The sequence below is a fragment of the Diabrotica undecimpunctata genome, chromosome 7 (assembly GCF_040954645.1).
Source record: "Diabrotica undecimpunctata isolate CICGRU chromosome 7, icDiaUnde3, whole genome shotgun sequence".
In the NCBI taxonomy this organism is placed as follows: domain Eukaryota; kingdom Metazoa; phylum Arthropoda; class Insecta; order Coleoptera; family Chrysomelidae; genus Diabrotica; species Diabrotica undecimpunctata.
The window spans coordinates 132,088,333-132,114,137 of record NC_092809.1 but is presented as its reverse complement, the minus strand read 5'-3'; the positions used below and the strand labels follow the sequence as shown (position 1 = coordinate 132,114,137).

At 33.0% G+C, this 25,805-nt stretch overlaps 1 protein-coding gene and 1 long non-coding RNA gene across 3 annotated transcripts in view; both read right to left on the bottom strand.

Moving 5' to 3' along the window:
• c12.2 (von Willebrand factor A domain-containing protein c12.2) overlaps nt 1-25,805 on the bottom strand; it is a 78,844-nt gene that overhangs the window by 22,388 nt on the left and 30,651 nt on the right. The gene's annotated exons all lie outside the window — the stretch shown is intronic.
• Nucleotides 5,009-5,676, bottom strand: LOC140445846 (uncharacterized). The gene is made up of 3 exons (XR_011951447.1): nt 5,508-5,676; nt 5,381-5,453; nt 5,009-5,253 (listed from the first exon to the last, which is right to left on the bottom strand). It is a non-coding gene; the product is annotated as an uncharacterized lncRNA (long non-coding RNA).

The following is a 25,805-nucleotide window of genomic DNA, read 5'->3' as shown; positions in this document are numbered from 1 at the left end:
AATTTTGTTTCGTCTAAAATAGATATTTTGTAGACGTAATAAAAATATTGAGTAATTGTGCAAGTTAGCTACGAATGATGATACATAGACGAAAGTATGCTAGTTTGTCATGAATATATATATGTGAGTGAATAAAAATTCAAAGCATTAAAAGAACAGCAAAAGGGAAAAGCTGAGAACAATTCGAAAATGAAATAAGCGAAAAATAACAACATATAACAGAAAATTCTGGTGTACTCTATAATATCTATGAATAGAAGCAAGAGGAAAATAATAAAGGAAAGCAAGGATATAGAATTCTATTAAAAACAAAAACAGCTAAGAACTTCTTCTTCTTTATGTGCCATGCTTGTTTTCTAGCGTTGTTTATCTTCGTGTTAGAAGCTGCTGGAATGTTCCTCGGTTGGTAGCTGCATGAAACAATTCCTCGACCTGTCCACTGTGTAATGTTATACACCCAGGAAAGTTGTTTTCTTCCGATCCAGCGTTTTCCTTCTATTTTACCCTGACTGATCAACCGGAGTAACCGATATTTAGGTCCTCTCATTATATGACCGAAGTATTGGACCTTTCTCATTTTGATAGTGTAGATCAATTCTCGCTCTTTGTGCATGATGTTGTTCTAATACAAGTTTGTTGATCACACTCCACAAGAGTGATTCTCGACTTCACCCTGACCGTTGTGCATTAGCCAAACATGTCCATTCCACTGGTCATCTCATGGACTATACTAACACTACAATTCTCCACCGTGAGAACAATAAATCTAAAAGAGAGTTCATTGAAATGTCATATATTTTTCTTAACGATTTCTCCATTAATGTTAAGAGTGACATCAAGAATCTAAGCGATATATACCACTTCTTACTTAAATGCGATACCAAGAACACTACAACATCACAGAGAACTAACTTGACTGATATATCCATTAACAACTAACCTACTTAAATAATAATTTTCAGTAATTAAAAAAAAGATAACATTCCCTTGCTTTTTCTTAGATACATCTCAATAAGATATATAATAATAATACATGAACAATATAATATTTAAAAAAAAATTTAATTAAGAAAAATCTTAAATAATAATATTACCCTAAACTGGGAATTAATTTCATTTTGTTACACCAATGAACCTTAATGACATTATAAGGAATCATAAGAACTACTTTGACATGTCAGCACAACAAGGATCTACAGACCGAGCGTGTCTTATAAAATCCACGGCTTCGCGTAATCGTACTTGTGAGTTCGTGAACTATGATAGTCGACTGGAGTTACAATTTGCCAAATTTAAATGTAATCGTTTCCACTCATTCATATGTATAATATATTGAATTTTTTAATATTGCTAATTTTATTAAAGCTTTTAATATTGTTTTTTTTATATAAATAATAATATTAAGTAATTAAATATTGCACCTTGCTTAAAAAAAGTACGAGATAAATAACTCGTTTTTTATATGAAAGTGCAATTTTCTTGCAAATGCTTGGTTTTTTTGATAAGATAATACAAATTGTATGAATAGTAACTAAGCGTTGGGTAGTCAGTGCCGAATCTACGAGGAAGTAAAAAGGATCTTCTGAATTTGCCAATTCGTTGACTGAACATACAGCCAAGACAGGATGGAATGTTGTCAGACCGTTAACAATATTGAAATATAACCAGTACGTGACAGAAAACGATGTAGAATATGTTCTATCGATAAAATTAGAAAAAACACAATTTACGAGTGTGCTGATTGTGACAAAAAAAACCTGGACTATGCATAGGATATTGTTTTCGCAAATACCATTCAACCAACAGATAGATTGCATTCAGTATATTAGTTTAAATAAAAATTTTATTCTCTAAAGACCTTTTAATTGTTACCTGATGTCCCACTAACAATTCCTAATCTGACAATATAAATATCTTGAAAACTTTCACATACTAATTTACATATTAGGCAGGTATTTTATATAGTCACAATTCTCTTAAAGATTTTTGTTTCATTGAAAACTGAACCTGATATTATAAACACAATGCTGTTTAATATTAGGATTTTCATTTCGCTTGTTGAAACTCCATACGATATTAATTTCTTGGAAATTTTTATAAGGCAGAGAGTTTTATAAAAAAAAATTGAAATTGAAGGTACTACACAATCGAAGAGCTCAAAAAAATAAAATATTTCCGGTACTCTTCTTCCAGATCGTATTTTGATTTCGAGATAAATTTAAATTTGGGAATTTTTTTATTATTTTTCCACTTTTTTCATGCTTTTTTTTAATGTAATTTTAGTGTATAAAATCCATCCAATGGCGCTACAGCCCAAATCGGGCCTTGGCCTCCCTCAACAGGCTTCTCCAACCATCTCTATTTACCGCTGTTCTTTTCCATGAACGCGTTCCCAGGCAGTTCCTGGCATCCTCATCGACTTCATCTTCCCATCTCTTTTTAGGTCTTCCAACAGGTCTTTTTCCCTGCATTCTTGCATTTAATAATTTTCTGGGGATTCTATTCTCATGCATGCGGACCACGTGCCCTGCCCATCGTAATCTCTGCAGTTTAGTATGTTGTGCTAGAGTTGGTTCGCTATATTGCTCGTATATTTCTCTATTGTACCTAATTCGCCAGTTGTTGTTTTCACTTATTGGGCCCAGGATCCTACGTAATATTTTTCTTTCAAACACATCTAATGCATTGGCAGATTTCTGTGTCACCACCCATGTTTCGCAACCATAACTTACTATGGGCCTGATTATTGTTTTATAGACCCGGAGTTTTGTTTTCCGGTGTACGTCTCGCGATTTGAATATGTGGCCCATCGCGAAATAGGCTTTATTTGCCAGCACAAGCCTTCTATTTATTTCCGGTTCTTCTTCATTGCTTGCGACCAGATCCATTCCTAGGTATGTGAATCTATTTACATGTTCTATATCGTCATAGTGTATAAAAGCCATTACAATATTATCCAAATTTTATTTGGAAGTTTTCATCTTAAGTGTTCAGAAACAATTTGCTAGGAAATGAAAATTTGTTTTTTTCCTTAGTTCTCGATTTGCTTTAATATTTCTCATTTGATTTATTAAAAAATATTGTAAATTAATTTTTTTGAATAATTATAACAACGACTCAAATTCGAGTCGCTTAACACAAATAAAGAAAATATAAGGAATATGCTCACGACTCGGATCTGAGTCTTTTCTTCTTTTCGCATGAAATATTACAAATTTATTTAAAATACCCTTTATTTAATATATACTTTATTTATTCATCAATATTTAAAAAAAAATACTAGTCAGCATAGCGGTTGATTTCTATGGAAATGCGCTGAACAGTGATAATGATTGCATATTCTAATTTAATTAATTTAATATTTTTGTCTTTTGGTTGGTGTTATATTGGAAATTTTCCCTCTCAAGGCAAATGTCTAGATGACCTAAGACACGAAATGGATAAAATTAATTCTATTTTTTTATGGAGAGTTTTTTAAAATGGTAATTATAAAATATTTTGTTATTAATACAAGTAATTTTTTTTATTATTTGCTGAGCATTTAGAATTTCGACTAAGCAATTTTATAAACTTTTTGGAAAATAGCATTTAAAACAAGATTCTGTTTTTTTATTTTTTCTCAAAAAATAAAACAAAACTAGTGTAAAACATATAGGTATATTGACATATAAAAAAATAATTTAATTTTGTAATAAAACTTTTGCAGCTAGTATATTGGCTTCTTCTGAGGAGGGCTTCTGCAGTTTTGAACTTTTCCCCTTTTTACTTTTTTTTGGTTGGGAAAAATTTTCTTTGGAGTATAATTTTTTTATTGGAGGGTGTTCTAGATGTGGATGGAAAGGCCAAATTGATCTGTTTTTGACTTCTCATAGCATCTATGGTGGGTTTTACCGGAGTAACGATTTTTTGTACAGCCTTTAATTCTTCTAGGGAAACTAAATCGTTTATTTGCTCCTTAAGTTGTAAAATTAATTTTTCCTTTGCTTCTTTTAAATAACTTTCTTCATCTCCTCTTGTTTTGCTAACCGCATCAATCAAAGCCCTTTTCTCGTCATCGCATTCAATCACCAGGTTATTATCATCACCTAAATAAAACTAATAATATATCAGATAAGTAATTTATTTCGTCTATAAATTAGTTCTACACAGCCTGAAAAACAGCAAAGTTAAATAAAAGTTATATATCAAAGTGTCTACTATTACTGCCACCCATTATATTTATCAATATATGTCGATCTAACATAATAACCAAAGGAAAAGATCTAAAAGTTTTTCATATAGACCAAGCCACCCAATAAGCTAGGAAAATTACCTATAATAAAGGGTACATACTTATTGTATTGGAAACTTCAAATAACAGCAGTGCCTATACCTAATTAAAAAAAAAATAATAATTTTAGAAAAATGCATTTTTTAGACTTAAACAACAACGTGTTTATGTCATTATACTTATAAAAATTTGTAAATTTCCACAAAATGTTTCAATAAAATTAATCTGTAATTTTAGCTTTTTAGAAACCATTGCATAACCATGTATATTATTTATAAAGATGCATTATTTTCATATACTAAGGTATAAAAAACTTTACCTGCTAATAAATTTGTATTTGGAATGGTATTCTCTTTAGTCAAATCCATTTGGGTATACTTGCAAACTAAACGAATATGTTTACACATGTTCCATTTTATACATGAATCCAAGCATGTACAAGTATAGCAGTGTATACAAACTTCGCAATCTTCACACACTAATTTACAAGGACAACTTTCTTTTACCTTCTCAATGGTATACATTTCATTGCTTGAAGTAGAGGGCACTAACCAACCATTATCGGATTTAACTACTTTATCAAGAGACTGACTTGTGGCGTGCCTTTGTCTTAATTCAATAATTTTGGTAGAGACTTTACCTTTGTGAATCACAATAAGTCTCTCCAATAATTTGTCTTTAACAAATTTCATAATAGCACCTATTGCCTTCTCTAATCTCTTGACGAATTTTCCATGTAAATAAATATGTTTTATTGTTCTGTGCATCCTTTCAATGTGCATATTGGTATTTAGGCCACAATGCAACCTAAAACAATATGCCCAGTGCTCAGCTTTATATGCATAATATTGCTCGAAATAAATTGCAAATTCCAGGGTATCTGAATCTTCCTTCAAATATTCCAGAAAATTTAATAATAATTTATTAAAAGCAGATGAATCAGTTTTTTGCAATAATGTCCTGAGCATATGATACACCTGAACCTAAAAAATGTACAATTAATTTAAAAATATAACATTTATATTATAGTTCTTATAATGTACTATCAAATAAAATTACTTTAATATATTAAAAGCTTCAACATTATATATGTAACAAATATTTACTTACTTTTTTTTCCTTATTGAGCACTTTTTCTAAATTTTTTCTCCATGCTTTATCAACATGCCAGGTGCAATACAATCTAAAAATATGTAAATTTATAACTTATTAAACAGTTACATTTTTTTAATGTTACCTAAATTCAGCAGGCTGCATAACCTGCACCCACGATTTATAATAAAAATCTGCCATATCGGACATAAATACTTTCGGTTTAATAGCCTTGCCAACTCTTTCTTTAATGCATTGAAAAAAAATATTCATACCAATGGAATCACTGCGATTTGTTATCAAAAAAGCTGTTCGGTAGCCCTCTCGCAAATCATCCAGTACTAGGATAGTATGTAGTTCAAACCCATAGGCATTTAAACCATGGGTCCCATCAATACAAATGCAATCCTCCCCAAATCATAGCAATAGGTCTTTTTGTCCATCTGTCATTATAATCAAGAAAAAATCTTCATATTTTAGTTCAGGATTTTCTTTGCGTATAGTTTCTTATGGTTTATATAAAAGCACACATTCTGAACTTTTCATTACACTAACCCTTGCATCAACACTTACTGCATCATTTTCATGACGTACTGACGAATGGCATAATTTGAAACACTTCTCAATATTATACAGATCTTTTTTTGTTAACAGATGCAGTCGTTCCAAATGAGAGTTAGACACAGAATCTCTTATTTCATCCAAAATATTTTGAAACGGAATTTTTGCAGCTATCTTTGATGCCACATTTTGTTTTTGTGCTTGGTTTAGAAATAGATGGCCTAAAGCTTGCTCTTGTTTGTGCCGCACATGAGTTGGACAAAAGTTGACAATATATTTTTTATTGTCTATGAATTTAACATTAATTCTTGCAGGACAATAACTATTAATTTTATTTGAGCCTTGAGTTTTAAGTTTTCTGATATTCTGCCCCTTCTTTTTATATTTACCTAAAAAAATTAAAATTAATGTCAAATAAGCAGAATAATTTTTTTAAATTAAAAATTAAAAACAAAAAAAAATTGAACTCACCTGACCTATGACAATTATAGTTTGTTTTGGTACAGTTACCGATTTTCTTTGAACCATACATTTTTACAAATGATGAGAATGTTTCTTCTTCTACCTTGCATTTCCAAGATTTAAAATCTTCAAAAGTATCAAATATTAGGTAATTATTTTCAATGTTAATGAAATGGTCACTCCTGTAGTGTGAAATTAAATTTTCTCTACCAGAATTAGTATTTTCACACAATGCACACTTTAATTTTGTTAAGGCATTACTATGAGTTTTTTTATGAGAAACCAATTATTTTAAATTATGAAAACTTTCAGAGCAGCGGGAACATACATAAGTTTTCTTGTTAACAGGTGCTATTTCGTCTAATTTATCTGAAAAAGAAAAAACATGTATATAATTATTGTGTTTGGCTATGATTGACTTAGTGTATTGGTATTGGTTATACGTTATACCTACTTGAATGCTGCTTTTTCACATGAAGTCTAAGATTGCTCAGATTTGCAAACTTTTTTTTACATTCTAAGCAAGGCACAGTAGATTTGCTTTGTTTAATGTCTTTTGGCACTAGTATAATGTAGCATATCTAAAAAAATTATTGTATAAGGATACTGCATTAAATAAGAGGATAAATTAGAGAATAAAATAATATATTACCTGGATGTTTTCTTTCTACATGTGCCGTTAAGTTTGAAGATTTCGAAAAGTTTATGTTACACTTAGTACAACGATTCATTTTCTACTTACACAAAAAAAACACAAGAGTTTAAATTATAAATACAAAACTAAATTTATAATATTTCACAACGGTCAAAAACCACACTTAAATGTATTCACACCACAGAATATTAGTTATACGCAAATATTCAAACAGAATCAACAACCAAACATCCGATACAGTGTCTCAAGTACGATTGCGCGAAGCCGTGGATTTTATAAGACACGCTCGGTCTGTAGATCCTTGTGTCAGCACATGCGTTCTGGTAAAACAGAACCTCACATGTGAACTTTCCAACAATCAGAAATTTATTTATTGCCGACAACTCAAAGAATTAAGTATTTTCTTTTAAATGTAGTTGCATTGGGTTTTTCGATTAACCTTGGGTACACCTTAACTTTTCAAGTTCATAGCTACCATACATTTCCAACGATAACTTTTTTCACATAGTAACAAAAAAACCACAAACTAGTTAAGTTTTTTTAAAAAACCACAAACTAGTTAAGTTTTTTTGTTTTAACATCCTAACTCTACAATTCTAAGTTACGGTAAGATCTCCAGTGTTTTTTAAATAGATAATATATGGTAGCCAATTATAATTTCTTCTCTTTCAGCCCTGAAAGTATTTACGAGTTTACTATATATATATATATATATATATATATATATATATATATATATTATGTATATAAATGATAAAAAAATTACCAGAATACACCACAAAGATAAAAGTCGAAAGCTTACAAGATGACTCCACAAGATACCTATTCCAAAAAAAACTAACAGAGAGAAGCAGAAACATATATATATATATATATATATATATATATATATATACATATATATATATATATATATACATATATATATATATATATATATATATATATATATATATATATATATATATACAGTGATGAGTGTCTTACTTACCACCCGGCTTTTTAACGTAAGAGATAGAAAACACAGTTACCTTGTGAAATAAAAAGAGATGAAACTCGTAGAGGTGAGAAATAATCGGAAAAACCTATAATTTATTTTACATTACATTACCACTATCGATAGTCTCACACCTTTAGACGTTAGATTCGAGCTAAATCACCTCGGTCATAATTATTATGAGTAACGTCGAATGTGTGACGTATTTCCATTTTTTAATTTCGCATAAAGTAAAAACTGATTGACCACAATAAAGCAAAAATGTGAATAAAATAATTTAATTAATAGTGATTATTTAATCTAAAGTTTTAAATTATTAACCAAGAATAATTTCTACTATGATTTGAAGAGTTTCATACACTTTTGTCACGGAATAATTATAAATCCTTCGTGGATTAGTGGTAAGAATTTGACATTGCGATGCAGACATCGCAGACAATTAGAGTTCAAAACCCACATGTGGTTTTCTTTTTTTTTTTTTTTAATAATTTGAAATTATGCAAAGATCGTTTTGCTTTGAATCACTAAACAAAAAATCTTATTGACAAAACAGTATCGTCGTACTTTCGAAAATAAAGTAAAAACTTTTAAAGTATTTTTAAATAAGTAAAAATTCTACAAAAATAAAAAAATATCCGTGGCCACTAATCAATCGATTAGGAAAAGTCGCACTGAGATATTCACTGACGATGCGAGAATTATGTGCAGGACAACCATCGTGTTGAAACCATATGGAATCGAAAGGTATTGGTAAATTACAAAGGGCTGGGACAATTTCATTTTGCAGAAGTTCCAAGTATTTCAGCCCAGTCAACATAACGTTTATAAAAAATGGACCAATGACATGATTCCCTATTATGCCTCTCCAAACATTTACTTTTCGAAGACGCTGGGTACGAGCGACATAAATCTGACGAGGATTTCCTCGAGATCAATACCTAGCACTGATTGAATTGTGACGGCCATGCAATGAAAACGTACATTCATCGGTGAACAAAACGTTCTCTAAAAAATGTTCACCTTGATGTGACATTTCCATTTCAGTTAGACAAAATTCTAAACGTCTATATTGATCCCCAGGGAATTGTTCGTTGGATTTATGAAGTTTATAAGGACGGTATCGATGTCTTTACAAAATTTCACCTACTCTAAATCTTGGAATTCCACATTGTTCTCCGAGACGAGGTGTTGATTGGGTAGGATTTTCCTCAATACTTGCACAAATCAAAGTGTCCCTTAGTTCCAAATCTGGATTTACCTCCCTTCGTCTGCGAACTCCTCTTGGATCGAACACGGATCCATAGGTAAAAAAATTACGTATAATAGACTGAATTGTTGATCGTGCTGGAGCCGGCCTATTTGGAAACATATTTACAAATTGTTGTCTAATCATGTTGTCTGATAATCCATTCACATGCCAGACAACAATTTGCACTTTTTCCTCGACCGTTAAAATCCTTTTCACGAATTGTTTTTTCAATAAAAAGTTTCTGTTAACACTGAGAATTTAGTGATGGATTTGACATTAAACAGTCTTCAATGGATTATTTTCCATTCACAACTGAAGACTGTAAAACTGGAATTGAATTTGAAATATTTTGTATTTCTATTTTATAAAATTGGATTAAGAATAAATTGTAAATAATGAGTTTTTCGAAAAATTGTTACCTAATATGTATCATATTTTCTATTATTTTTGATCGAGTAAAACAAAAATTTTACCTTGGTGTGAATTGAACCCCAGTCTTCTTATCAATAGACAACGTCTCTAACTATTACGCCAACTCCTCATACAACAATTGTTTTCGGACTGAACATACCTATTTAGTTTAGTCAAATATTTCAGTTGAGTTATTTTTATTATTAAATAAACTTAAAGATTTATAATTTAAAATCGCTACTAATTAATGTTTTTTACTATAATATATCTTAATATATTTAATCATTGATTCTAACATCAGAAATTATTAAAATAAAATATTTTCGAGGTCATCCGTATAATTATGACTGAAGTCAAATAGACACGTCTAATAACTAGCCTTATCTCGTACTATCTCACAACTTAATCTGTCTTCTATCCTTTCCGCTATTTTGCCGGGTGGTAAGACACTCATCACTGTATATCATAACATTCACTAATGTTTGTATTTTGAGAACGATTTCCGAAGTGTAAACTTACTTTAACCTTAAATTGTGGCTTATTCCCATTTAAATAATAATTACTTTATCATGTCACAAGAAAATAGCTTCAGAACAATATTAATGTTTATTGTGTATGCAGTAGGTATATAATTCTAAAACAAATTATTAGTTTCTGAAAGATAGAGATAGTTTTTGAAAGAAGTTCATTTATTATAAAAACTAAAACAGCAGATAAGTAATGACAACAATGGAAATTTTTTTCTACACCACATCAGATATTTAAATGCCTAAAATAAAAACTTTTGACTCATAAAAACTTAATAAATAGACCAGTAAACATTTTACAACAAAACTCTAAAACATGCGAAATTGGTGTGATCCGTAACATTAACAATAATAGTAATCAGTTCTCTAAAAGTTTTAATGGGTACAAAAAGTATAAGGTGTCTAAACTTCGCTCATTTTTAAGATTTACTGGATCATTAGGTAGTCGTTACGGTATAAAAAAACATTAATATAAGTTTTGCTACTATAATAGTTTCATTTTTTAGGTTAAATTGCAAAGTTGCGTGAATTTAATGTTCTTGGCATTAAAACTATTTGTTCTGTAAGTTACTTGTAAAACTCATGACAGTTTGATGCGCAATTATCTTTCTTCCAATCGAAGAATCATACCAGAATAATGAAAATACTTCTAACATAGTTGTACTGTACAAAATACCAAAAGAAGTAAATATAAAAATTCTTATAGCCCAGGCTGTGGACGGAAAAATAATAGGTTTCACGTTTAAAAGTAATACGGATATATACAAAGTCGAAAAATTCCGTCCTGGAAATTCCCAATTACATTTCCAAGATACTATAATCATCTAAAATGTAGTCATCTTTAAAATCATGAAAAATCTATAATTTCGTTTTGTTAACTGACAATGTTTGTAAAAGTATTTTGTGCTTATTTAAATATTTTATTTTTTATTATTCTTGATATTTTTAACATATAACCTTATTTAGGTACTTATTTTAATTCCACAACATTGGGGACGAACAGAGTTCTACGGCTCAGCTTCTCTTCGATGTTAGAAATGCATTCAACACTCTACAGTGAGTGGAAAGAGGTAAGGTGACATTCGAGGATAGGGGGTGTCCTATCTGATAAGTGTGGTGACGGAATATTTATCCGAGAAAAGAATCATGGTTGAGAAAGGCACGCTCGTTGATGTATCGGCTGGAGTTCCACAGTGATCGGTCTTGGACCCGACGCTATGAAACCTGGCATATGACGGGGTCATGAACTGCGGAGAAGGTATAACCCCTGTGTATCTCAGCTGTGCTGAGAGCAGCGCGGGACGAGTCGGATCTCAGATTTCGGGTAAGGCATACGTTCAACGTTGTAAAGGACTGGATGACAGATCACGAACTGGAACTCGCGACAGCGAAGCCATCATTCTGAGGGTAAACGGAAAAGACGAAAGATGGAAATCATATATGCACATCTAACATCAAAGAAATGCGTCAAATATCTGGGAGTGACGCTACACCAATATGGCGATTGAAAGGAGCATATACGGGTGATAGTCCAAAAGGCAGCGAAGAGTGCGGCTGCGCTGGGGAGGGTGACGCTCAACATTGGGGGACCCAAATCAAAAAGGAGGAGGGCTCTACACGGTGTTGAGCAGTCAGTCATCCTTTCCGCGGCACCAGTCTGGGGTGGGGCGGTAGAGTTACGGACCTACAAGGGACTTATGATACGAGAGGATAGAACGAGTCTGTTGCGAGTAGCATGCGCCTATAGGACTGTATCTGCGGCGGCCTTGTGGACTATCACGGGTTGTGTTCCTCTGTATGTGTTAGCAGTTGAAAGGAGGCATTTCTATTAGAGAAGAGAGCATTTGACTAAAGCCATAAGAAAAGAAGAAAGAGAAAGGTCATTCTAAAGATAGCAGGAAGAGTGGAACAACACGGAAGATGTTGCCCAGTGAACTAAGATGATGATCCCGAGCTTAAGGGACTCGATGGACTTTGGTCACAGGCGACTGGATAACTTCCGACTGACGCAAGTGCTCACAGGAGACGGGTGTTTTAGGGCCTATCTTCATAGGTTCGGAAAGACAGACACAGAAAAATGCCTATACTGCGAATTCTCCGACACTGCTACTCACACAATGCTGGAGTGTAATAGGTGGACAATGGAGAGAAACGTAATGTATAGAGAAATAGGTATATACCCTGTGACTCTGAGAGAGATGATCGGGAAGATAGAACGAAGAAAGATTACACTTTCGGAGTACGACAGTCAACTGCGCACAAGTAGGGCAGGGTGGTTTTAGTTGGTAGACAGGGTAACAGGAAGGCCCCTAGAAGGACCTCCTAGGGGGAAATGGGCTGGGATGTACTTATCTAGCCTAAATCCAACACACGCTAGCCATCCCTAGGGATGGATCAACCTAGTACGGTTTTATAGTTTATTCGTCTTCCGGGTTTGGACCGTGTCATTTGTGAGTGACCCAAAAGTGGGTTCATCTCGACGTTTCGCTACAATTGTATGTAGCTTCTTCAGGAGAACAAAAAAGAAACAAAAGACAAGAAGATGGGTAGTTAGCAACGGTAACTCAGTTACTCAACGCAACCAGAGGCGAATACTAACTACCAAGATGGGCATTTGGTCACAGTAACTCAACTACTCAACGCAGCCAGAGGTGAAAACCAAATGCCAGGACAGGGATTCACGTCCAACAGCTCAGAACACTAACGCGTCGAGAGGCAGGGAGTGAATCCGACGATTACTCCGCTACCGCTCCATTTATAGTCGCGGTGACCTGTCGTGTCGGGACGTATCGGCACACTCCGTGGCGCGAACGTCAAGAAGCGCGCGCTGGCCAATCATGTGGCTGCATCGTGGTAGCGGGACCGGACGGCGGCTCTAGACTGGGATTCCAGATGGGAGACAAGTAGTATCCTTCCTCTCGATTGATATTATGTGGATTTTTTCGGATCTCTAGAGATTCGCGGATTTTCCTGGAATAAAAGAAGGGGCTTTTAGAAATGATATGAGTTTTTTCGAACAATATGGAATGACCGGTTTCTTGGCAGTGTTCTGCAACTGCAGAATGGGAGAAAAGACCTGATCGAATGCATCTTTGATGCTCTTGAATCCGAGTTTTGACGGAACGACCAGTTTCGCCAATATACACTTGTCCACATGAACAAGGAATAGAATAGACACCACAGGAAGATAGGGGCGGTAATGGGTCCTTAGGAGAGGGTAGATATTGTGAGATTTTCTTGGGTGGTCGAAAAGTAGTCCTGATACCTTCCTTGCGAAGAATTTTGCCAATCCTATCAGTGACACTTCGAATATACGGAAGAAAAGCCACAGGAGTATTACCCGAAGATTCTGAATTTGTCGTCCTAGGGTGTAAAGGGGGATGTAGATGTCGGTGTGTAATATTTTGAATTGTGGACTTGGAGTAACCGTTGGCGACAAGGGTTTTTTGCAGATGGCCAAGTTCTTCTCTAAGGTTGTCAGGTTCAGAAATCGAAATGGCCCGATGGATGAGAGAGTTGATCACAGAATTCTTTTGGGCAGGATGGTGGTGTGATGAAGCATGTAGGTAACGATTCGTGTGAGTCTTTTTTCTATAAACAGAGTGACCCAATCGGCCATTGGGCTTGGAGGTGACTAACACATCGAGAAAGGGAAGGGACCGATTATTTTCTACTTCCATTGTGAATTTTATACTCGGATGTTGTGAGTTAAGATGATCTAGGAAGGGAGAAAGGGTATGTTGACCATGGGGCCAGATGATAAATGTATCATCAACGTAGCGGAACCAGACTTTTGGTTTTAAGGGGTAAGATTCTAGGGCTAAAGACTCAAAGGCTTCCATGAAAATGTCAGCAATGACAGGGGAAAGGGGAGAACCCATTGGTGTTCCAGATATTTGTTTGTAGAAATTGCCTCTAAAAGAAAAATATGTTGAAAGGAGGCATTTTTCCGCAAGATCTGCCAAAACCAAAGACTTGTTATCATTGGTCAAGTGATCTCGCAGAACAACTAGAGAGTCATGTATGGGGATATTAGTAAATAGGGATGATACATCGAAACTGACGAGAATGTCTTGGGGATCGACCGTGAGGGAGGAGATTAAGGTGATGAAATGTGTGGAATTTCGGACATAAGAAGAGGTACGACCAGTATAGGTCTTAAACTGATTCGACAAGTACTTTGCGAGTTTGTAGGTAGGAGAGTTAATCGTAGTCACAATGGGACGAAGAGGTACGTTGTCTTTATGGATTTTGGGAAGACCGTAAATTCTGGGGCAGATGGAGTTTTTCGGAACTATGGACTTCTTAACATCATCGGAAAGATCGGATTGTTTGATGGCATGGGAAATTTCGCGTTCGACTCTAGGAGTGGGGTCTCGAGAAATTGTGTTATAACAGGATGTATCCCTAAGTAAGTCGTTTACTTTCTCTATGTAGGAAGGAGTATCCAGGATGACTGTGGCATTACCTTTGTCTGCAGGAAGGATTATTATCTCAGAAAGAGAACGGAGATTTTTGAGAGCTATGAATTCCTCACGAGATATATTGGAAGTAGGGATTTTGGCTGTATCAAGACATTTAGCGACGTCAAAGCGGATACGGTCGGCTGGAATTTTAGGAATTGTGCGGAGTGCCGCTTCCACATTTGAAACTATTTCTTCGGTAGGAATTCTGGAAGGAGTGATAGCAAAATTAAGACCTTTAGATAGAAGACTGCTTTCTGCACTTGTTAATTGGTGAGACTAGTACGGATTTTAGAAAATTTACACCCTCAGAAAAAGAAAAAAAAGCTAGCAGGTATGCATACACTCAAAGTATATATATTAACACTACGTTATTCTATATATTTTATTTGTGAGAAAATTAGTACCATCTGGGAGCCCTGTGATCTTGGACTAATAGGAATAAACGCAAAGAGAATGATAAGAGGAGTCTTTTGCGCTAATGGAACACTTTGGAAACACAATGGAAAGTTTAAACTTTTTTTTAAACAGAAATGATTTTTTCATAAAAGTCTGGGTTTAATTTTATGGGATCACTATTTAAACATTGATTAAAACGACAAAATTACAAAAAAATTAATTTTTTAGATTCCCAAAAAAGTCGTCCTCATAGAAGTTTTTACTTTTTTCTTGAAAGTTAAAAAAATGCGTATTTTTAGACTCTACGAGGTTTGGTCTTTTTAATTTTGCATATAGCCGCTTTGAGGGCGCCACCAATAAAACCGTCCGATACAAATATAACCTCAATCTTTTGTTGCCATAAATCGGAGAGTTTCATTGCGATACACCAAGTCGTGTAGATACAGTGAATTTTTGAAATTAGCAAGTCGGTCGGAAAATGGATCTTAGCCGAGAACATTTTCGATCAATAATTTTTTACAATTTTCGGAGAGGATTATCACAACAGCAATGACTCGTTGAAACGGTTTCTGTGTTTTCTGTGTTGAAACTATTTCCCGCTGATATTGCGAATTTCAACGTGGTCGCCCCAGTCTCAGCGACGAATCAAGGCTAGGTCCACCCAAAACAGTCACAGCAAAACATTGATGCGGTTCGTCAGCTAGTTAAAGATGACCGCTGTGTAATATACCTGGAGATAGAGACATCTTTGGGCATTTCAAAAGACCTTGATCCAAAAGATCCTACATGAAGAACTGGGTGTTACGAAGTTGATTTCCCGTTGGATTCCTCATTTGCTCACAGAAGAGCAAAAAGCGGTTCGCGTCAATTGATGTTGAAAACCATTGGAACGGTTTAACAAAGGAAGCTCAAAAAACATTTATAGTATTGTTAGTGGCGATGAATCTAGGATTTACTCCTATGAAACGTAATATCTCCTTTCTTCTTCTTCGGGTACCATCTCCGCTACGGAGGTTGGCAATCATCATAGCTATTTTAATTTTTGAGGCAGTAGCTCTAAAAAGTTGTTTTGAGCTGCATCCAAACCATTCTCTCAGGTTCTTGAGCCATGAAATTCGTCTTCTTCCATGCTTCTTCTGCCATCTATCTTTCCTTGCATTATGAGTCGCAGGATGGCATACTTCTCGCCCCGCATCACATGTCCGAGATACTGTAGCTTTCTTTCTTTAATTGTAAGTTCAACTTCCTTCTCTTTACCTATTCTTCTCAGTACTTCATTGTTCGTAACTCTATCTACCCAGGAAACCCTCATAATTCTTCTATAGGTCCACATTTCAAAGGCGTTAAGTCGTCTCATTGTGTCTAGATTTAACGTCCATGATTCCACTCCATAGTATAGTACACTGTATACGTAACATTTTGTTAGGCGTACTTTAAGAGCTAATGTTAAATCTTTGCCACATAGGACCTTTTTCATTTTTATAAAATTAGAACGTGCTTTTTCGATTCTGACTTTGATTTCTGCAGTGTAGTCATTATTTTCTGTTATAAGTGTTCCTAGGTAAGTGTACTTTTTTACTCTTTCGACCTGCTGGCCTTCTACTGTCAAGATTTCGTTAGTATTATGGTTGTTTTTACAAATTTTCATTACTATTTTACTTATGAGTCTTTCCAGGTCTTGTAAACTATCGGCTATTATTACTGTATCATCTGCATATCTGATGTTGTTAACTAAGACTCCATTTACTCTTAAGCCGACTGTTTCATCTTCCAGAGTTTCTCGAATTACCTCTTCAGAATAAGCGTTAAATAATAGAGGTGGTAGTATGCAGCCTTGCCTGACTCCTCTCTTTATTTCCATTTCTTCAGATGTCTCTTTTTCAATTCGTACTAGGTTTTTATTTTTTAGAATTTCCATGAGCCGGTCATGTTTTACTTTATCAAACGCTTTATTGTAGTCTATAAAACAGACGTAAAGAGGACGGTTAACATCCAAACATCTCTACGTCAGCACGTTGAAGGAGAATAGTGCCTCTCTGGTACCCATACCATTGCGGAACCCATATTTTGTGTCACTAATATCCAGCTCCAGTTTAGTGTGAATTCTGGCGTGGATAATTTTCAACAGAATTTTTAAGGTATGTGACATTAAGCTTATGGTTCGATAGTCACTGCACTCTTTGGCATTCACTTTCTTTGGCAAACACACAAGTGCTGATGTCAACATTTCTCTAGGGATGATTCCCGTAGTATAGATAGCGTTGAACAGTTCTACTATTATGTCTAGGTTTTTCTCATTCACCAACTTTAATAGCTCGCTTGGTAATTCATCTGGACCAGCAGATTTATTGCTTTTCATTGAGTTTAATGCCTGACTAACCTCTGATTTGGTTATCTCTGGGCCTACATCTCCCGTTTGGCTATCTACAGATGTACTAGCTTCTCTCTGGTCATTTCTCTGGTCAATATCTCCTTTACATGCAGCCATTGCTGCTGCTACTCGCGTTGCCTACTGTCCTGCCCGAAATAATTCCACGGTAGCATGTAAGACAAATGACTGTTTACATACAGCTACCACAGTGTTGCATCAGTGTACCATCAGCAATGGAGGGTATAGAAATTACTGTGGCGGCAGCTCTGTGTGTTTTAAGTTGACAAAATTATCTTAACGTTTTACAAACAAATGAGATAGAAAAAAAAACGTCGATGTCGAAAAAGTCTTTTATTTGGATAATAATCTGAAACTGGCTTCAAACATTTTTTTACAGAGGAGATATGACAGACTTTTTCAATGAACTGACTTGTAAGGAATCCGTAAAATTTTTTAACTTTTGCAGAATGTCACGCATAGATTTTGAATTTTTGCTTCAGAAAATTATTTATTTAAAGTATCATCACCAGCAATTTTGCTGATTGTGCCGGAAGTTTTTAAAGCAATTAATATCGTTTTAAAGGACCAAATTAGGGTAAGCATTAAGTACAAATAAGAGTTAGGAATTATTTATTCTGTTTAACCATTATTGCAATATTTATGAAGTATTGTCTTCCGCCATGGCGTCTCTTGGCGACTTTTTTTTCGATTTCAGTTCTTCTATTGAGGTATTTTCCAAACGACGAATTTACATACTCAAGCTGCTAACTTCCCTGCTCACAGCAACGGAAGTGAGCTGCGTGTAAAGGGGATATAATAAAATAAACGGTAATCCGCTGTGTGGGTGTTTCACGATGAGGAAAAAAAAAACAAAAGTGATCTGTTCTCAAAGTGTGTCAAAAAAATGGTCGCAACTTTTGTGCCAAAATCTGGTCATGTGGCAACAATTGCTTTAGAAGATCAAAGAATGGTTACCTCTGATTGGTATATAACCGTTTCTTTATCAGACATTATTGCAAAACTTCGACAAACAACACACAACGGCGAATCATCCTACATCAAGACAATGCAAATGCTTACACTGCCCAAAAAACAATAAATTTTTTGGAGCTTCAAAACATCGAATTATTAAACCATCCGCCTTATAGCCACGACCTAAGTCCCAACGACTTCTTCACGTTCCCAAAGATCAAGAATTCAATGCGTGGGTAGCGATTCCAGTCGCCAGAAAAAGCCATCGATGCCTTTACAACAGCGATTTTGCAGGTGTCAACTAAAGACTGGAATAACTGTTTTATCAATTGGTTTGAACGTATGCAAAAGTGTATCGATCTTGGTGGCACATATTTTGAAAAGCAGTTAAGTACTTTTTTGTCTTAGCATTCATTATACTGGTACCTATATTAAATTGTTTAACATTCTAATCGAAATTCTAATATATTTATGTGTTATATTTTAAATTTACGTAAAAATATATTTTTTAAATTAAACATCAACATTACAACAGTAATTTTAGTATAGTGTTAACCCAAATAAAATAACATGAATTATAAAAAGAAGGCTTGTAGTTATGAAGGTCTTTTAATTTTTATTATGAAATATTCATTTAGTTCAAGCAGTGCTTATTTATATGATAACGTTAATCTCTGACTTAACTTTAAATTTCTCTGTAGATAATTATATAACCCCCGCAATAAAATTAATCACGAATCATCAGATAAAGCGCACGAAAATAGGTTAAACTTCTCTCCAAGAAATTCTAGGTTAACAGTGACAAAACAGCTTTCGTGATTTATGGTTCGGAACATTAACACTAAACACAGTAATAGGATCATCTTTTATTCATTATACACTACAAAAATTTGTAGTGTATATACAATATATATATATATATATATATATATATATATATATATATATATATTATATATATATATATATATATATATATATATATATATATATATTTTAGAGGATATATATATATATATATATATATATATATATATATATATATATATATATATATATATATACAGTGATGAGTGCCTTAAGAACCGGCAAAATAACGCAAAAGATAGAAAATATAATACGTTGTAAAATAAAAAGAGATAAAAATAGTAGAGGTGGGAAATAATCGGTAGAAACCTATAATTAGCATTATAAATCGATAGTCTCACACCTTTAGACGTTGGCTTCGAGCTAAATCACCTCGGTCATAATTATTATGTGTGACGTATGTGTGACGTATTTCCATTTTTTAATTTCACATAAAGTAAAAACTGATTGACCACAATAAAGCAAAAATGTGAATAAAATAATTTAATTAATAGTAATTATTTAATCTAAAGTTTTAAATTATTAATCAAGAATAATTAGAATAATTTCTACTATGATGTGACGATTTAATACACTCTTGTCACGGAGTAACCTGTATCCTTCGTGGATTAGTGGTAAGAACTCGACACAGACGTCGCAGACGATTAGAGTTCAAAACCCACATGTGGTTTTCTTTTTTTTTTTTTTTAATAATTTGAAATTATGCAGAGATCGTTTTGCTTAAGTAAAAATTCTACAAAATTAAAAAAAAAAAAAATGTAAATAAACGTATTTACAATATGTTCAAATAAGTCTTCATTAGCAGCAGAACAATAACCCAAACTGTCACTAAAGAAATATAAAAGTTTGATAGATCAGAGTTCAAGTCACGATGTTCTCATGCAGGCGCTCAGGGTTCAAATCCCGCAAGAAGGTTTTACTTTTTTAAAAATTTGAAATTATGCAGATATTATATCGTTTTGCTTTAAATGACTAGACATTTATTTCAGTTTTTATTAAAAGTGTTTATAGTAAAACATGAAAATCTTATTAAAAAAAAACAATGTCGTACTATCGATAATAAAGTAATAATTCTTCAAACATAAAAGAACGTTCTAAATAAATGTACTTCCAAAAATATTTAAATAGGTAAAAATTCTATAAAAATAAAAAAAATTATTCTAGTGAAATGTATTTACATAAATGTTCGAATAAGCCTCCATTAGCAGCAGAACAATAACCCAATCTATTATAAAAGTTTCGTCTAACATTAGTTAATGTTTCTGGACTAATACCTCTCATTGAATCAGAGATCTTTTCTCTTAATTCTTGGAGAGAATTAGGCCTATCGTCTTCAATTCCATATAGCTTGGACTTGATATATCCCCAAATAAAAAAATCACAAGGTGCAAGATCAGGTGATCTTGCAAGCCAAAAAATATCTCCGTGGCCACTAATCAATCGATTAGGAAAAGTCGCACTGAGATATTCACTGACGATGCGAGAATTATGTGCGGGACAACCATCGTGTTGAAACCATATGGAATTGAAAGGTATTGGTAAATTACGAAGGGCTGGGACAATTTGATTTTGCAGAAGTTCCAAGTATTTCCGCCCAGTCAACATACCGTCTATAAAAAATGGACCAATGACATGATTCCCTATTATGCCTCCCCAAACATTTACTTTTCGAGGACGCTGGGTACGAGCGACATAAATCTGACGAGGATTTCCTCGAGACCAATACCGAGCATTCATTGAATTGTGACGGCCCTGCAATGAAAACGTACATTCATCGGTGAACAAAACGTTCTCTAAAAAATGTTCATCTTGATGTGACATTTCCATTGCAGTTTCCATTGCAGTTTGACAAAATTCTAAACGTCTATATTGATCCCCAGGGAATTGTTCGTTGGATTATGAAGTTTATAGGGACGGTATCCATGTCTTTTCAAAATTGTACCTACTCTAAATCTTGAAATTCCATATTGTTCTCCGAGACGAGATGTTGATTGGGTAGGATTTTGCTCAATACTTGCACAAATTAAAGTGTCCCTTAGTTCCAAATCTGGATTTACCTCCCTTCGTCTACGAACTCCTCTTGGAGTGAACACAGATCCATAAGTAAAAAAATTACGTATAATAGACTGAATTGTTGATCGTGCTGGAGCCGGCCTATTTGGAAACATATTTACAAATTGTTGTCTAATCATGTTGTCTGATAATCCATTCACATGCCAGACAACAATTTGCACTTTTTCCTCGACCATTAAAACCATTTTCACGAATTGTTTTTTTAATAAAAAGTTTCTGTTTACCGTGCAAAAACACTTCTCGGTATGATATTATTTTTGATGGCTTGATGATTTGGTTAGCTGTAAAGCAGGCAGCTGTTCGCGCGCATCCATTACAATGTTGTTAATTGTTTTAAAAATCATTACCTGTACAGAGGAATTAATATTAACACTGAGATTATTTAATCCGTCTTAACCGGATTATTTTGCAATCACAACTGAAGACTGTAAAACTGAAATTGAATTTGAATTATTTTGTATTTCTATTTTTTAACATTGGAATAAGAATAAACTGTAAATAATGAGTTTTTCGAAAACTTTTTACCCAATATGTATCATATTTTCTATTATTTTTTGATTGAATAAAACAAAAATTTTATCCTTGGTGTGAATTGAACCTCCAATCTTCTTGTCAGTAGACCCCGTCTCTACCTATTACGCCAATTCTACACACAATAATTGTTTTGGATTGAACATACCTAGCTTTAGTTTCATCAAATATTTCAGTTAAGTTATTTTTATTATTAAATAAACTTAAAGATTTATAATTTAAAATCGCTAATAATTAATGTTTTTTACTATAATATATCTTAATTTATTCAATCATTTATTCTAACATCAGAAATTATTAAAATAAAATATTTTCGAGGTCATCCGTATAATTATGACTGAAGTGAAATAGCCACGTCAATAACTAGCCTTATCTCGTACTATATCACAACTTAATCTGTCTTCTATCCTTTCCGCTATTTTGCCGGGTGGTAAGGCACTCATCACTGTATATATATATATATATATATATATATATATATATATATATATATATATATATATATATAAAGTAGAATTTCTTGGGCTTAGGTTCATAAAAAAGATGGTCATGATACTAAGACATTTTTATTTACTTTTTTCTACGTTTCGGCAGGAACTCCATGCCTTTTTCAAGAAATAATGTTGACAAAAAAAAAACATTTTATCAAAGATATTATAAGGTTTAAAAGAGAAACTTTTGATTTACCAAGCATATAAAAGTTTGTTGCTAACAAGTATACATTAAACATCACAATTAAAATAATAATAAAAGCATAGGACAGACCCACTAAGTCACTACATGTAATATGTATTTTAAAATTTAATATGTTGTTTATTGATGTTGGTTTATCATTTAAACAATCAGTTATTTTAACATCATAGGCGTTCTGAGATTATCTTTTTGTGTGTGTTTAAATTAAATTAAAATATATCTTGTTTAAATTTTCGACATCTTTTTTATCATTTATTGCATTATTATTCTTTTGATTTTTTGATTTGATTTTTGATAGACTATAGGAGCTCCCTCTTCTTCCTGTTTAGTTCACTTTTTAGGATCTTGGTTTTTTCAAAATCAAATTTATGTTTGTTTTCGTTTTTGTGTATTGTGTGGGCGGTTGATTTTTTTTGTCATATTTGTGAGAACGTATTCTTGAGTTAAGTGGCTGACTGGTTTGTCCAATATATACTCCATCACAATTCGAGCATGGAATTTCATACACAACATGCAATTTTTTTAATATGAATTAGTCTCGAATAATTAATCTCGAATCAAAATCTGCAAAGTCGAAACCCTATAACTCGATTTTTTTGGCGTCTCCCTTGATATTCGACTTGTAGAGATATTACTGCATTATATTTGTTTTAATGATTGACCTTGACTGTAAATTTTTACCGCAAATAGAACCTGTGCTATGGCGAATGGATAGCACATTAGTTTCCACTAATTTTTTTACTTGTTTAAGATCTCATTTAGTTATATTATTCCTCTTTCGTTTCTCGATAATATTCCTCCTTAGTTATTATTATATGAGCGTCTATAGTTGTTATAAAAACGGTGCATGGCCCTTGGGGATTGTCGACAGAAGTGAATACTCATATTTCATTATAATGGATTAAAAAAAACAAAAAAACGTGTATTATTCCTAATTCTATTCTATTCTAGTAATTTCGCCGCTCAGCTGAAAATCCTGTTTGCCAACCTGACTGTTCGCGAGGGTCGCCGTCCGAATTCGAAGGGATTCTTGATTAAATGTATTTTATATTTAAGGAGGGAATTTTGTTGAAAACCGTTAGTTCTAGTTCTAGTTTTGAATATCGAGTTTAAATTGTAAGCCGGAAATAAATATAAATAAATATTGTGAAATAAATTAGTGAATATCGTAATAAAGGCTTTATTAAACTTGTAAGTGTTATAAATGTAGAACCTTTGATAATAAATAAAGACAATAAATTGGATTAATAAAAATACTACAATATTATTCGATTCGTTTCGTTTCGATTCGATTCGGCTCAATTTTATTTTATTTTATTCGATTCGATTCAATTTATTCGATTTAGTTCGATTCGATTAGATTCAGTTCGATTCCATTTTATTTTAATTTATTTTATTTTATCTTATTTTATTTTATATAAATAATAATAAATTCAAAATTAGCCAAATCGATTCAGTCGTTCTCGAGTTGTTATAAAAAAAGTAAAAAAAAATTAAAATACCTTTTGTTAAACGTTATTTTATTTTTATAATCTATCTATGTAAAAGGCTAGGACGACAAGTCACACTGTTTGTCCGGTAGGGTAACTACGCCACCTAGGAAAGAAATCTGAAATACCAACTGACATTCCAATCTACAGAGTCAATCATATTTTGTTCTTGAAACGATACGTTTAATGAATAATACTAATAATATTAATTTCATATTAATATAATTAATAATACGATAAATTTTTTCGCAAAATTGACAAACATATTGGTTGCTGTAATGTTAAAATAGCATTTAATAAACAAAATAATTTAAAGCTGTATGTTAGTTTAGATTTATTAAACACCTAGCGCCACCTAGGAAAGAAATCTGAACTACCAATTGACATGAATAAACTTATCTGATAGATCAAATGTAAAATATTTATTTGTCAAATAAAGTACCAAATAAGAAGTTATCTGGAAGATAAATTGTGTTTATTGTAGTCTGTTGTTATGTTGTAGGTTATCGCGAAATCAAAAACACAACCTAAATGTTGTTGTTTAATGTGGGTGAGAGACATGGACCTGATTTTAGAGGATTTAATGAAATCAAAGAGTATGATGTTTAATGTTTATAAACTTAGTGTGAGAATATAATATTTGAGGCAGAATCGACCATTTTAATTTTTGTAATGATAGAGATGTTTTTAAAAGGTTTAGATTAAGTAAACCGACAGTGATCTATATTCTGAGAATATACTGCAAATAGTTGTTAATGAAAGATTATAAAAGTAGGTATTCTACCTCTTTTTGTTCACTTAGTTTAGGCATTCAATGTTTTCATAATCTTGCTAGTTAAAAAAAAGTTTGAATGGAGATAATATAAATGGGTTGTTACTTGGAGAATCTGATTCTACAGTGAAGCCATTTTTAAGGAGTCCACTAAACAATCCATAAAGAGAAATGAATTCCATATTAAAACCAGATATGTAAAAGAACTTTTTATGTATGGAAAAGAAAGATTAGGTACTATTTTATCCAATGGAAGTGGCTGTAAAATTGATAAGATTCAACCTTTCTAATCTACAGCAACATTCTGTAACCTAGCGAGAGATCCAAATGAAGACATTTTGTTTACGTTCTATCATTAAATTGGAGGAAGTTAAAAAAAATTGAGTGGAGTGACTGTAGATGGCAATGGTGAAGGCAAAATCACTAGTAGATGTATAAGTATGTATATTATGTATATTACCGTATACCGCAAGGTTACTGACACGTCTCGATTTTTAGAATCACGCTAAATATGATTTCGTACTCGTGCAAATCATACCGGGCGATAAGAAGTTTCCACTTCAAAAACCTCTTCTTATATGTTTATATTGTTGTACAATAAGTTGCTTTAAAATACAATTAATAGAATTGTTGAACTTTTTCCAGGATTTATCTGATAAAAGATAATCACCTTGTATTTTTATTGCAATAAAACACAACGTATAATAACAACGGTATCATGCCATTTTTTATTCTATTAAAGTTCTTAGGGGCGCCAGAATTGCTGTCCTGGATATTATTTTGTAGATCAACACACATCGCAACAGCTGTTCGTGAGTGGATGTCATTAGTCGAGATTACTAAGGAAACCTTAGCCAAGTTTATTGATTTTCGAGCTAACTACTTTTGTAAATGTTTGGGGAGTTACCAGCCACTACAACTATTAAGATTTGTACTAATTAGCTAGGCGT